Here is a 10,944-nt window from a genome sequence, read left to right as displayed (position 1 = left end):
TCCCTCCCTCCCTCCCTTTGTGTTTGGAGTCTGCAACGAGGCACTCGAGTCCTGATCTCGCGAAAGATTGTAAGTTTTGTATTCAACTTTGAAGTGTGCGTTAATTGTGTTACAGAGTTATCTAGCGGTTACTTAACTTGTGGGGTGATTTTAAGTGTTTTTTGAAAGTTGTGGCTATGTTTAAGTATTGTGAAGTGTTTTTAAACTAGATAGGTTGTATATAAATTTGAAATTCTTTGTATTTTTAGCTTTTATAAAATATACTACGAATTTTATGTACCTTATGGCCCAATCCATACGGTACAACGTACAGTACATACCGAACACGTACCGAATACTACGTACCTTACAACCTTGGCCATAGCCCAAGCTGGGATCTCAATTGCAATACATTTGCCCAATCTCACAAATCAGCCCTTTATAGATTCAAATTCACATTATCTGTAAGCTCTGTCGACAAAAGTCATAGAAAAGAGACTTAAAAGCCTCATATCAAATCAACCTTGCAAGATTGCATACAAGACCCAGGGATGTGCATAACCCTTACATCAAGTCTTCACACTATAGCACCTATGAACTCCATATGGCGGACTAACGGTAAGGCTTTGGCCTCTCAACCTATGGGTTGTGGGTTCAAATCCCCCGTTGGGTCGCACTCTAGAGGGACACCTTGTGCTCACCTGGTGTTCACGTTGCTAGGGCTCTTGCCCTTGGACACTCTAGTGCATCCTCCTCCTGGGGTGGGTCACACGAGGAGGAGGTTCCTAGCTGGTTTCTACGAGTTCTCTCCGCCGTTCCCAGCATGTGGTGCATCAATTAGGTGGCCATGATGATGCCTACGCGTGGCTCTTTCCCGATGGTACGCGGCCCTTGTCCGACCATGTAACATGGCTAATATTTGGAAGGGATAAGCACCTCCCCCTGTGGGCCCTATGGTGTGTCGAAAAAAAAAACAAGGGCTGATATGCATAGAAGGGAAGATATGGCTATGGTGTGTTGATAAGAAGGCAAGCATCACAAAACATTTCGAAAGAGGAGAGCAAAATTTTCAAGAGGCGCAAACATAAACTTCTAGCAACAAGCTCCTGAATCTCGAATAACATGTCGTGTCCTCTCTCTGGAAGTGCCTGCACTTTTTCCCTTTCGAAAATACCCTCTCTGTAGCCCATCTCGCATCTCTCCTTATTCAGCTAGTTGTCCTTGGCTTTGCTCTCCTCATTTTTGCTGCTGCCAATACCGAGCCCCCCTTCACATGGCTCCCTCTCGGCCTCTTGATGCTCCCCTTCAATCGTTCTCCTCCTGCTTGACCTGGCCACCCGCTCTCAGACAGCGCCCTCTCGCTCGGTTGTGCTAGCTACGCCACCTCAGTGCCCCCATACCGCCTTCTATATCTAGCAACGACTTTTGAACTGTTTTTTACATCCTCAGTTAGTCCTTCTTACCTCTTCAATCGGTTGATCTCCCAATGATTGACTCTCATGATAAATCAGTTGACCATGCTGCCCACGTGTACAACACAATTGTCATAGCTGCCAGCATGTATCACATTAATATGCACACCAGGCGACGAGCAAGAAACGTTTAACTCTACATCTTGGGCTAGCACACTCAGTAAGCCACCAATGCACTGAGCAAAAGCATCCCGGACTCTTCCTTCAGCCTGGATGAACGAGAATGTACCCCCTGAGACCTCACATATGACATGCATGATAGAAGCATCATGATTAGATCCAAAGCCAAAAGCCCCAAATGCTCCCACTGGTATCAAGCACAACAACGAGATTGATAGGGGCATGGGATTGAGGCCTTCCAGGACAAGAAGAGGGAGATGCATGCATACCACAACCACAAATCATACCAACTGTCTGACCCAAAAAGCCTTGCCACCGCATCTGCCCTCATTGACCAAGTCGAGACCACCAACTGCAAGCACACATAACTCATGAGACGATTTGACAAACATTCCGACGCTAGAGATTGGCTTTTTGCCCATTCCAAAAAACGCCTGACAACGTGATAGGACTACAAGAAGTCAAAATTGCAAGGCAAGAGTTGGAGCAGAGGCTTCAATTGATATCCAAGGAACGGTTGTGGGTTCACTCCTTGCACAGCAGAGGTTCAAGGGGAACTGCCTTGGGCATTCCTTTGAACTAGAAAATCAATCGAACACTATCGTCAACAGGTGAGTATTGGGTTGCTCTTTTCATCGAGGCACCCATCAGCTTTCTGTTGATCTCAATATACGCAGGGGATTCGGTTAAAGACAAGACCAAACTTTGGAGACAAATCGCACAGCACAAGGGATAGACCATCCTGATGGGGGACTTCAATATGGTAGAGTCTATGGAGGATAGATACCTTATGAAGGGGCAAGTAGTGGGGGAACTGAGAAACAAGAATGGAGCAACCTGAAAGAACAGCTTGACCTTTGGGACATAGGAACACAAGGAGATTACACCTGGCAAAACTACTCAAGAGGGAGCCTTGCTCGAAAGGCTCGTCTTGATAGATGTTACGTTAGTACCTCTCTAGCCAGACAATTCAACAGGATCAAAGCTGCTACTAGAGCCACCTCCTGCGCGTCAGACCACTATCCGTTAATCATCACGATGGACAACAAATGCAACAAGATAAGGAACCATTGGTTCCACACAGACCCATCACTGTTTCGGTTAGAGGAGGTCCAGAACTGCATAAAAGCTATTTGGGTACAAGCTTTCTCAAAGGGAAACACACCGGCCAAAGCTTGGAAGCTGGCGCTCACCAACACCCAACTCTCCCTGATTTCTTTTAGGAAAAAGGTTACAGAGATTCAAAGGAAAAGGAAGGACTCCATCTATAATGAACTTATAGAACTTGAAGCCTGTAGTAGGGAGGAGCAGGACCAGGCAGTGCAGAACAAAATTACCTCCCTTCGATATCAACTCAAGCTAAAAGAAGAAATTTCACTGCAGCACACCGAAGCATTCTTTAGAGAATGGTGGGCAGGGAAAGTAGACAAACCATCCAAAGCTATGTTCAGAAGCCTCAAAAAGAAGCATTAGAGAGAAATGGTCCCAATGCTTGTAGGGACCAGAGGGACAGCCACTTCAAAGGAGGAAAACCTTGATGTGGCCAGAGACCACTACGCTCAGCTATCAAGCCCTTCAGAAGCTCAAGATGAGTCGGTCATCCTTGCGAGAAGTATTATTAGAAGCTACAGGAAAAGAGTGATCCCTCCTCATCTGAGCAACCAACTAGATTCAGAACTATCACTGTGAGAAATTAAAAGGGCCATAGATGCTCTTAAATTGAAGAAAACACCTGGCATTGATGGCCTCCCTACTGAGTTCTACCAAACCTTTAGAGATGTCTTAGCACCTATCCTGCTCATGGTGTGGCAAGAAGCTGTGAAATTTGGAGCCCTGCCGACTCAACTCAACACTGGGATCATTAAGCTGCTTCACAAAAAAGGTCCTAAGGAAATACTATCTAACTAGAGACCATTGACTATGCTAAATGCAGCATACAAAATCTTTGCTAAAGCCATCGCCCTCAGAATTGCCCCAGCCCTTGCCGAATGGTTGTGCTCTGAGCAGAAAGGATTTATCAAAGGGCGTCGACTCCTAGAAGCAGTGATAGCCATGTGGGAAGAAATAGAATATGCTGAAGAATCAGTTCAAGACTACGTCTTCATCAAGGTCGACTTTGACAAAGCATACGACAGACTTGAATGGTCGTTCATTTTGGAAAGCCTAACTATGATGGGGTTTGGACCCAAGATTGTAAGGTTTGTGCAAACACTACTAGGCAACGCCCAAGCCCGCGTAGCTATTAACAAAGGTTTGTCAGAAGCGTTCCCCCTTAGTATATCGGTCAGGCAGGGATGTCCTCTTGCTCCTCTGCTATTCGCCACTTCATCTGACTCCCTAAATTGGTTAGTAAAAGATCAAATGCAACAAGGTAGCCTTAGAGGAATCAAGCTACCTAACGGGAACCAACAGTGCTTATCTCGATTTGCTGACGACACTAATGGTCTGCTGCAAAACAACGACACCTCTCTGAAAGCCTTTTGGGAATGCCTCAATACTTTCTGCATAGCCTCAGGGTCCAGAATCAATCACACCAAAACAGGGATCAAAGCCCCAAGGTCCCCGGGGCCCGCTCCCTAGGTGGGTGGAAGAACAAGGATGCGCAATCATTCAGGATGGAGTGGTGTTCAGACTACTAGGGATCCCCTTTGGGCTTGGGATAACAATGGCTCAAAGGTGGCAGTGGGTCATGGATAGATTCCACAGCAAGCTCAACAGGTAGACTGGTTTCCAAGCTAACCTGGCGGGTAGAAATGTAGTGATAAAGCATTACCTAGCACGATATGTTCTCTTCCTTCTCCCATGTTGAAGACCTCCTAACTAGCAATTAAAGGACCTAACCAGAATATGCAGAAACTTTCTCTAGTCCGGGGACTCCCATAAAAAAGGGCTAGCCAAAGTAAGCTGGGAAGTCTGTTGTCTTCCTAAAGAGCAAGGGGGACTCGGCCTCACTAATTTCGAACTGTGGGCAGACAAATTAGCTGTAAAACTAATTCTCAGAGCAATGGAGAACCCGAGTGAAGAATGGTCCTCTTTACTATTTCGTGATATTCACAAATTCCACTTTAAAGGGAATAAGGGAATCACCAACATTCCCTGGATTACGGTTTTCTTTGGACCCCTAGAAGTTGTTGCTAAGGGGTCAGAACTGTGCAAATCTCTGTGGGCTGCTTGGAACAGGTACAGAAGCCTTATTAGAATCAACTGGGAGTCAAAATATAGTAGACAGCTAAGGGCTTCTGAATCAATGTGGTGGTCCCTATCCCCCAACTCAGCCAGAGTCAGCTAAGGTCAACAAAAAGACTCCAGAAGAAAGGAGTTATCACTTGGAAAGATGTGTGGAACACAACTGAGTTCAGGTGGAAGACTGGGAGTCAAAATATAGTAGACAGCTAAGGGCTTCTAAATCAATGTGGTGGTCCCTCCCCCCTATCCCCTAACTGAGCCAGAGTCAACTAAGGTCAGCAAAAAGACTCCGGAAGAAAGGAGTTATCACTTGGAAAGATGTGTGGAACACAACTGAGTTCAGGTGGAAGAATGAAACTGAACTCCTAGGAAGGTACCACCTGCAACCGTGGGAACTCACCCTTATCCAGGCTAGGACAGCCATGTTCCCAAAAGAGAAAGAGTGGACGCTCTTTGAGCTGCCTAACCAAGCATCTAAGGCACTCTACTGGGTAGGAGGGGGGACTCTCGCCAACCCTCCAAACCGACCACCAACCCTAAAAGAGCCTATCCATGTCACCCTCAATAGAAAATGGTACCTGTCCCTCGACAAAAGACAGCGGCTCCTCAAATTTAAAACTCTCTGGCATCAAGATACCCCGGCCAAACACTCGGTACTGCTATGGCTTATCATGCACAAAGAAGTATGGACGGGCCACAGAATGAGCCATGCAAGCATGGGGGATGGGCTCTGCAAGAGATGTAATGGTAATGAAGAAGATATTCCCCATCTCTTCATTAACTGTCGTGCCAACAGAGAAATACTTTCCCATGTCGTTAGTGGACTAAGGTACACCCCGAACTAGAAACAGTTCCTGCTTGGAGACTCAATAGGGCTCTTCTTAGTAGTATGGAATAGGATCAGAGGCGAATTTTTTTGGATCATCTGGAAAGAAAGGAATAGTTGTTTTTATGATGAGGCTTACCAAAATAAAAGCCTGAGAGTTGTGTTCGTCCACCTTCTGTGCAGGTAAATCATCTAAAGCTGGAACAGTGCAGAATCTACCAAGCAAACTATAAAGTGCTCATGGACTTCATGGGTATTACAACAGTGCAAACATTATTAAGCAGCAAGAGATCTTACAAGACGGTTCGTACTCCCACCTACAGAAATTGATTGATGAGTGCAAGGCTGAAGGGGAAAGACTAAGCCAGCAGCTCAACAATGGGTTAAGGCTAATCAACCATTTGCAGAACGTAATCAGCTTCTTTCCTGGGGGACTTAGCTTGGGAGACACCCCGTGACAGTCTGCAGCTCTCCTTTGTAACTAAAGTCGAATATAACTGGTCGAAGTTAGTAATTTGCAATGTAATCTTGAGCCCACTTCGAGCCCATAGGGCTTTGTAATTTGTATCGGTTGTAGCATCTTGCCTCTTCTTAATATAATTCTCTCGCCCTTTATGGTCAAAAAAAAAAACAAACAAACAAACAAAGCAAGAAAAATTCAATGCATCGCATGCAAAGGTAGGTCCACTTAGCATTCAGATGTTAAACTTCTTCACTAAGGCTCGTTTTAGAGTGACTCCCAAAGCCAATGGCATACACATCCATACATTGTTATAGAAAAAATCCTGGATTCTGAAATTCCTAAAAAAGTCCCCCAAGAACCTCAACACCTTTTGGTGGACGACAGTGCAAGCAGTTAACCATGCAGTTAACCCTCAGTGATTCACCCAAGGGATCAACAAGTATGTGCTTCCTTCTTCATTGAGAAACAAGATGTTTTGACCATATAGGTCTCCATATCTAACTTGACGCAGTCACAGCCTCTCTCTCTCTCTCTCTCTCTTCCTTCAAATTCTGCAATGTTCTGCATTAAACAGAACAACCCGGGCACCATAGGGCATACTTTTACTTGTCTGTGTGTGTGTGTGTGTGTGTGTGTGTGTGTGTGTGTGTGTGTCAGAGAGAGAGAGAGAGAGAGAGAGAGAGAGAGAGAGAGAGAGACCATAGCAATGCCGATCGCGTCAAGTTTGATGTTACCTGCGCAGCCCGTAGGCCCTGATTCCTAACAGTGAGAGGCTACACATCCAGGGAAGTGCCGGATGGCGCCAATCGAACAACGTGGCATTCCTTGAATTCGGGCCTCCGTAATACCATCGATGTATGGAGGATGTATGTAGGAGACACATGCGGGCGCTTGGTGATGTGTAGCAGCCTTGGACATTCCCAGTGAGAACTCTATAGCAACACACATGAGAAAACTAGAACAACAAAACTTGAAATAGATAGACAGAGAAGAGGAGAGTTGACACGAAGCGGTGGAGTTCCGCTTCCAAATGCATTGGCCCCAGAGTCTGGTGCCCCTTTCGGTACTTCTTTCTTTATCGCTTTGCAAAGGTACAATAGTCGGGTGTCTGCTTTGCTTTCAGAGAACTTGGAGTCCCAGAGAGAGAGCCCCAGCTACATATTTAAAGGCCCTTAGCCTAAAAAAAACTGCTTGTTAAAAGCGTCACAAAATGTTCCTACAAGCTGCCATGTCAGCAAGACTGTGCCGAAAATTTTGTTGAGTTTGTACAGTCATGTCAGCACATCTCCGCGTTTTTTGGGATTTAGGGTTCTTGACCCTTAATTCCCAAGTTGGGCTTTAAAACCATAACCCCTTTAAGCCTTGCCACATCACCAACTTGCGACACTCCAAGCGAGACATCAATAGCAACACACGTGAGAAAATTGGAACAAAAGAACTTGGAATAGGTAGAGAGAGGAGAGAAGAGTCGACAAGAAGCAACACAGTTCCGCTTCTAGATGCACTAGCTCCAAAGTCTAGCGCCCTTTTCCGTACTTCTTTATTTCTTCGCAAAGGTACAATAGCTAGGCCTCTGCTCTACTTCCGTTGAACCTAGAATGCCAGAGAGAGAGAGAGAGAGAGAGAGAGAGAGAGAGAGAGAGAGACCCAATTACATATTCAAAGGCCCTTGGTCGCATCCCCAGGCTGATTCCGTGATTTGCAAGCTTGTCCATATAGGCTAGCACATTAGCAAAATTGTTTGTATAGCCACATCAGCACATGTCTACGTTTCTAGGGATTTTGGTTCTCGACAATCAAGCCCCAATTTGGGTTTTAAAACCCTAACCCCTTTTTAGGCCTTGCCACTTCACCAACTTGTGACATGATGGGGATATTAAGGCATTGAGAGGCATGCATGCCCTCATATGCTCGATCTGCATCTATCTAAGATCATCGTCCAAAAAGATTGGGGACCTTGAGAGTGTGCACCTTTCACTCATGAAATTGGTTCTCTTGGCCTCATTGGGGAGTAATGAGAGCTCTCTTTTGTAGTGCCATTCCTTGCCCTCCATGCCTTAGTAAAAAGGGGTGGGTACAAAGGGGGGGGGGGGGAGGGGGAGGTTTATCACTTCCGGCGAGAGATCGGATGGAAACACAAAGATAACCACAATCTACGCACTCGGCAACAATTTTAATACTTCAAAACAACTTGAACAACAGTTAAAGGGAGAGAAAGAAAGAAAGAAAGATTTTTTAATGTCTACTAGCCAGACAAGCATAAGCACTCCTGAGCATACGCTATCCAATATCCCACGAAATAAGATGTCTGACCAGCGAAATGATGTTGATTATGCTCTTGAAGAACTACCACATATGCCTTACATGTATTTACATAGTGTCGATTTAGCCTCCACTTGTCATGATTGCATAACCCACGCACATTATATGAATTGCATCTCAAAGAACTATGCATACTATGAGGTATGTACAGAGGACAAATGAGCAAGAGAATTAAGTGTTGGTGCCCATCCGCACATCCACATCCACTACAGTAGCTACTAGCAATTGTAAGTGTGTCACAACAAGGGGTAGAAGAGAAAGTCTGAAGGACACCCAATGTCACAAGACGGGCATCCACCCATCATCCCACATCCTGTGCTGTAGGAATTTTGTCAAGAAAGGGAAGTACAACTGCATTTAGCACATATTGGGTGACAGGATCCTTTAGCTCTAGGAATTTTGCCAAGAAAGGGAAGTACAACTGCGTTTAGCGCATATTGGGTGACAGGACCTCTTCCTTAGGTTTCAGACCCTCCTAGGCCCTATAGGCATCTTCAAAATCTTCATGTAAGCATTCCTTGATGAGGGACATCGCATCAACCGATGAAGAGTCCATCCCTTTGCGCCTTTGGTAGATACAGGGGTTGTCTGCCATGAAACTGCAACATCCCTACACTCTGTCCACTGTGGAGGTTCCCCCCCCACCCACTCCTCACAAGCACTCCCGCACACACCAAGCGACGAAAGCAAGGAAAAATTACACTTGACATACACACAAACACACACACACAGACACACTCTCTCTCTTCAAGACTATAGAACTGCAAAAAAAAGAGGTTGTATAGGGCTAAGGAAGGGGTAGAAAAACTGCATAAGGCCAGCGAACAAATGCACACACACCCTTGGCCCTCACACACGCACACACCCCCCCTAAAATAAAACATGAGCTGAACAGCTTAGCCTATGCAGGGGCAGATTGGCGCGCTGAGGGCCAACTGCTTCAAGAAAAGTGCACACAGCTCTCTGTATGGCTCGCGCCGGTCTCAAGTATGCGCACGGCCTGAAGCTCACGCAGGTCTTAGGGCCTCAGCTCGTCACCATACCCCACACACACACACACACACACACACACAAGATGGTGGCTTGTCAGTTTATCTTAGTAAAACAAAACTCATGCTATTCAATACTCTCTCTCAATGGAGGAGGAGATTGGCACCACAAATTTACATACGGTCAGGAGGCAGTGGAGTACGTTGACTCTTATACATACTTGGGAGTGCATCTTGCTGGCCCATCTTTCTCCTTATGAGGGACTGCAAAGTTCGATTCACATATGGATATGCTGCCTTGGGGGGGTTCGAGAGGATATCTTTACAGGTGCAATTCCAGGAGCCCCACATGAACCTGTAGATATTTGATACTCTAGTTACATCTACTACGCTATATGATATCCAAGTTTGGGTCCCTAGCATGGATCATCACAACAGACAAGGCGGGAATATGATGGATGGAGGTCAATGTAGAGACCCTTGGTCACCAATATCCAAGATGATCCGAAGTAAAGGCTCCGTCTTACATGAGAATTTGAGCAGAGATTGGTGGTACACATATCATAGTGGAGGCACTTGCTAGATCAGTATCATCTATGCATAGCTTTTGGGAGCTTCCGAGACATAGATATTCTTGGATACCCCAAGAGGCCTCTAGACATCTTGTAGAGAGAGGATACACTACATGTTGGTATGCATAGACGTCAACATGGTTTGATCTACATGGACTAGTATGGACAAACTAGAAATATTTAGTACTCTCTTGATGCTTCTACTTTCACCTTGAGCCAATGTGATAAGAGTCAGCTCATCAGGTAGGCTATTACACAGCTTGATGTATATGGATGAGTATGATTGGTAGGAGCTGGATGAGCTTTCCAGGTCCACCATCATGTTGACTTTGTCAAAGAATGTGTACTTCAATGTGAACATGGAAAAGACTAGCTATGATCTGTGGAAGAAGTTATGTGACCTGTATGAGAAGCAAGGTGCAGCATCACAGGTTTATTGGCTGAAAAAGTTAGTTCATTTGAAGATGGATGAGGGCACATTCATGTGCAACCATCTCAATGAGTTCAACACAATTTTTAGTCAATTTTTTGCACAAGGAATCAATTTCGACGATTCGGTCAAAGCAATGTTCTTGCTAGTTACGTTGCGAGAAAGTTGGGATACTTTTTGCATAGCCATAAGTAGCTCAGCACCTCGGTATGGTTTAACATGTGTTGATGTTGAGGGAAGTTTTCTTACTGAAGAGGTTAGTAGGAAGAATCTTGGTTCTTCTCGTGGTTCTAACAATGCTCTCATTGTTTGTGGTCGATCAACATGAAAAAGGCAAGCAGAAACAGAGAGAAAAATCTTGTAGCAAATCACGTGGCCGAAAAGACATTGAGTGCTATCATTGTCCCAAAAAGGGTCACATGAAGAAAGACTGTCAAAAGTGGAAACAAGAGAAAGGTAAAGACAAGAAGCAGGAAGAAGGCAAGACTAAGGAAAGCAGTATAAAGATTGAAGAGATCAACAATGTTTTTGTTGAAGATTCTGATGGAGACATTTATGTCACATCTGCCATGGATTCAACATTTT

General features: G+C 45.2%; 1 pseudogene; it reads right to left on the bottom strand.

Moving 5' to 3' along the window:
* Positions 1–1,340: 1,340 nt before the first annotated feature.
* On the bottom strand, positions 1,341–2,141 carry LOC147449462 (uncharacterized; annotated as a pseudogene).
* Positions 2,142–10,944: the final 8,803 nt, after the last annotated feature.

The sequence above is a fragment of the Adiantum capillus-veneris genome, chromosome 10 (assembly GCF_014529385.1).
Source record: "Adiantum capillus-veneris isolate H3 chromosome 10, ASM1452938v2, whole genome shotgun sequence".
NCBI classification, from domain to species: domain Eukaryota; kingdom Viridiplantae; phylum Streptophyta; class Polypodiopsida; order Polypodiales; family Pteridaceae; genus Adiantum; species Adiantum capillus-veneris.
This window is presented reverse-complemented; position numbering and strand designations above follow the sequence as displayed.